General features: G+C 49.0%; 1 long non-coding RNA gene across 1 annotated transcript in view; it reads left to right on the forward strand.

Annotated features, from left to right (window-relative positions):
• LOC109311111 overlaps positions 1 to 4,737 on the forward strand; it is a 22,717-nt gene that overhangs the window by 10,079 nt on the left and 7,901 nt on the right. The gene's annotated exons all lie outside the window — the stretch shown is intronic.

Consider the following 4,737-nt stretch of genomic DNA (forward strand, 5'->3'; position numbering starts at 1 on the left):
GTGTGCTGGGGCTGATTGGCTGCCTGGACCCCTGAGTCTGAAATAAAAAGCCCAGAAGAGGACTCATCAGGAGGACTGGAAGTGAGGTCCCCAGCCTGCCAGGAGGCCAGATCTGGAACCCATGCAGGGATCTGGTGGCTGCCCCAGGAAGGGGTTCTTGGTGAAACCCAGATCCAACAGAGGTCCAGGGAATTACCTGCTGAAGCTTCACGGACACCGAACGTCTGTGGTACAGACTGGTATCTGGCAGGACCAAGTAAAGCAAGAATTAATGACTGGTGGGCCCATGGCAAATGTAGAGCCCCCTTAGGGAGACAGACACCTGGGCACAGGATGATACCACATCAGGAAGATGAATAAGTAAGGCAAAAGGGCAATAGGGAATGCTCAGGCCAAAACAACCTCCTGATCCCCGCCATCACAAAGTTAGTGGGGCCAAGCACCAACGTGCTCAGCACACCAATTCTGATCATCCAGACAAAGACATCTTTAGTTGGCATTAGGTGGGGTGTAGAGGAGGCAGATCCCCAAAGCAGGAAGGACAATCAGGATGCTCAAATGAACGCACCAAGGGGAACGGGACTGACCATCTTCTTCCCAGTAGCAAACCATTTAACAGCAAAGATGTGACAAGGAAGACCCCCTGGTAGTCGGACTAGAGTACACCCACTAACAAGCCTGTTTTCTCCTCAAAGTAATAGTGAAGGCAGAGAAAATCACCCATACCCAACACACAGGGGAGAGGCACGGGAGGCTACAATGGCTATACCCTGTACAGGAGAGATTGTGCTGAAAAGGTGCAGGGGTAGCCCTCTATGTCAAGGAAAGCTACACATCCCTGCAAGCTGACATTGGTACCCATGAAGGATGACTGGAAACCCTCTGGGTTAAAATACATGGGGAAAATAGCACAGGGAACACAATGGTAGGAGTCTACTACAGACCTCCTAATCATAAACAAGAGCTTGACCAGGAATTTGCCAGGGAACTGGCTGAGGCTGCGCACACTCGTATACTGGACATGTGTTTATTGAACATGAATCTGGATATCGTTTAGTTAAAGGCTTTACAGATTTTGGCTCATAAACAGGATAACTAAAGCTAACTGGATGATGGACAGTCCTTGAAAGGTGTTATGCCAGAAATGCATTTAAGGAGAAACTTGAATGTGGAGAGGGAAATTACTCAGTCCACAGATGGGAGGGAATATGAAACAAATAAATTTATTACATGCTAAAATCTTAGATAATACTGGCAAATTATGAGGATGCAAAATATCTGTAAAACTGGCTTTTTGGGTGGGAAAGGAAGGAAAGTTTGCTTTAACAACCAAAAGAATACAGACGCTGAGAAAGTGGGAACGGCAGTATCTCATAAACATCACATTATTTAAATGAATCAGCACTAGACAGGAACCCCTAGGTTTTGCATCAACAGCCTTATATTTTCACACAAATAATGTGGTAATGTGTGACACTGCAGAAGGCATACTTCACACAAGAAAATGTTCTCCGCACTGCATATTTGCAGCGTAGGCTCTAAATTTGATACCAGGAAATCCCAGTATAAAAAGAAGTAAAAAATGCACCCTCAAAAATGGGATGGGTCATGCTCTTGGAGCCTGCCCAGAAGCAACTGGAGTCTGGATCCTCCAAGGAGACACTCTGGCAGCTGGCCAGAACATCTTTATGCCTGCTGTGTCTCCATGCTTCTCCAGCATGCTGCCTGGGAATGCTGGAGAAAATAAAAGTAAGGCATGGCTTGAAGCAGCAGCAGCAGCAGCAGCAGCAGGCCTTCAGGGCACTCATGGTCTGTGGCAGGCAAAGCCCCCAGGCTCTGGCTGAATCTCAGGAGCTGCACATGCATGGGGTTTGTGGTCAGGGTGCAGGGTTTGTGAGGGGATGTGAGGTTTGTAGGGTGGGGTGAGCCTTTGCCTCATACCTCTCTGCCCTATGGTTCACATCTGCCACTAGCGGCGGCAGCAGCAGCAGCAGCAGGTGGCAGGTCTTAGAACAGTCATGGCCCACAACAGGCAGAGCCCCTGGTTGCACACAGCTCTTCTCAAGGGCTGCATTTGATCTCATGAAGCCAGGCCAGACCGCTGGTGTGCACTTTTCATCCCAGACCAGGCTGGCTCCATGCCAGCATGCGGGGCTTCTGGCACTGCAGGCAGGAGCCATGGGCCATCAGGCCAGGACAGCTCTGTGCCTCCACATGGGGCTTCCAGCACTCCAGTGGGGAACCACACATGGAGGCACAGAGCCAGCCTGGCCTGATGGCACATGGAGTGGGAGCCACAGGGAGTCATACGCCATCATACACCTAGCCCTAGTGACTAATGTACCTTATTTGCTGACAGTTTCAATACGAAGCATTTATGAACCATGTCAGTGCTAATTTGCAATTTTTAAGGTACATGTGAGGATTAGTTATTGCCCTTACATGTGATTTCCAATGGCTGCTTTAAAATGCTGCATGAAGTGATGCTACACAACTGCCAGTGAAAGAAATTTTAATCTGTGTGGTGTTTCAATGTCAGGCGCACATTTTTCCTCTTTTTTCTCCACAATTTTCCATCACTCCCTTCTTTCATAACTTATTTCTCCTTACTGCCCCAATGCCTGTTCCTTTTAAAAGCATTTTTAGCCAAACATCATACCAGTCCTCTGTTGTATGACCACCCTGAGATTTCCTTTTACAAATTTACATGAGATTCACAATGTTATTTACATGAAGAATTCCATGTTCAGTTTCCTGTGTTAAAATGTTGACACTTAGAAATTACAAAGGTTACTGAAGAGGGGTTACCTGATAATTATCATGAGTCTGCAACCTTCTGCACTGCAACACTGTAAAACTTTAAAGCAGCCGTGCTTTTAGTTTGAAGTACTTCTAGCGTCTACAGCTATACTAGAACTTCCCTTTTATCTGACAGAGTGTCAGCAGTCGTACTTTAATGCCAGAATGTTTGTGCTTGGCTTGGATTCCTGCAAAATTGTTCAACATATACACCAACTGCAAACTTTGCTTACTGGGATGGGACAAGTGAGGTAGGCATCCTGATGGAAATCATGTGATATTTCTTCTATGCACTTCACTGGTTAAGCCTTTCTGGCTCATCTGGCAAAGGCAGCACAGCCAACCAGAAACCATTTCAAGTGAAGGCACTGATCAAACTGAAAACTCCAGAAGCTTTGGCTGCAGCAGTAGAGGCAACCAGCAGCAAAAAAGACTATACATTAGTGGTCTTAAAAATGGGCATTGACACAAGGGGCTTTTTGTTGCATGTTTGGCCCCTTAAAGTGCTCTATAGCCATGTCCTTTCAGAAGTACATGGCTGCAGAGAGCTTTAAAAGCATCCAATCCCATGACAATCTGAACCCCTCATTACATGAGGGTTCAAATGAAGGCGCTTCAGAGAGGAGTACCTTCGTCAGCTTGTGCCAGCCTATGCCAGGAGCAAGCCACCAATCCATCCACTCCACCTTCCAATGCTGGCTAGGAAAACCCCAGTCTGAGTTTCCTCCACTCCCTTCCACACTCCTATTCTGAAGATAGCAGCAGAGCTGGGAGGGGAGGAAAGAGAAGGGGCTGAGGGAGCGTGGCTGCAGACTTGTAGCTGTTCTAAACTTTAGCTCAATCCCCCAACCCCAGGACCCATCAGCAAAAGTCTGTTGGGTGAGGGAGATTGCTGTAACTTATGGCACTTGCTCTGAAGTGGGAGCTGCATGTCTGTCAGTGTGCAATAAGTCACAAACTTAGCTACTACCTTTTGAAGAAAATTTCTTTTGGGAGTTTACCTTCCAAACATACCAGTAAAATTTGATGCTGTTTGACTAGATTCTAAGGGCACATCCACACACGCAGGCACATGTGCTTGCAGGAGCTTAAATAGAAGTGGCACAAATTTGAGCCAGGACTTTGTCTCAGTGCACATTCCTGGACATGTACTTTGGTGTGGGGCAAATTCTGCCACTTGGGGAAAAATAATCCTGCCAACTGCCGGATCTGCAGCCAGGGGGATCTAAAGGCTGGGGCCAGAAACTGTACTGGCCCCAGCAGTACAAAAACCTACCACCACCTCAGGACTACTTGCTCTCAAAAGCTTCTGGGGGAGAAGCCTCTGGGAGGAAGTTGGCCACACCCCTTCCTGTCTTAGGCTGTCGCTGCAAGTTTGGTCTCAGGAGCTTCTGGGAGAAGGCGGCCAGGCCTTTTCCTGCCTATGGCTACTGCTAGCTGCTGGCTTCATCTCAGAGCTTATGGCAGTAAGTTAGCCGGACCCCTTCTCGCCTTGAGCTGCTGATGACACTGCTGTTGCTGCCCCCCTCCCATGGGGGAGGTCCTCTGCTGCATGCTGCTGCCCCCCCTCAGAAAGGGGTCCACTGCACTGCACCACACTCCAGCACCACACCTCATCTTCTGCACCCTGTTCCAGCCTGCTGCCCAGCCCACTCCCAAGCCACGGCTGGGGGACAGTCTGGGGAGGGAGCCTGCACTGCCTGTGGGCCCCTCACCCACCATCATTGCCAGAGTCTAACGGTCCCTTGCCTGCCCCAGCTGCCTTGGCAGGCTGCCCCTGTTGCCTTCACTTCCACTTTCACCTGAAGCACACCCTGAGTGGCTGAACTGGATGGCTGCTACCACTACCGCTGCTGTTGCTACTGCTGCCATTGTTCTGTTACTGGCCTCTCTCAGGAGAGAGGGAGATTCCTACTGCACCACCTGATACCAAACCTG

Source organism: Crocodylus porosus, unplaced genomic scaffold (genome assembly GCF_001723895.1).
Source record: "Crocodylus porosus isolate Cpor-Errol unplaced genomic scaffold, CroPor_comp1, whole genome shotgun sequence".
Taxonomy (NCBI): Eukaryota; Metazoa; Chordata; order Crocodylia; family Crocodylidae; genus Crocodylus; species Crocodylus porosus.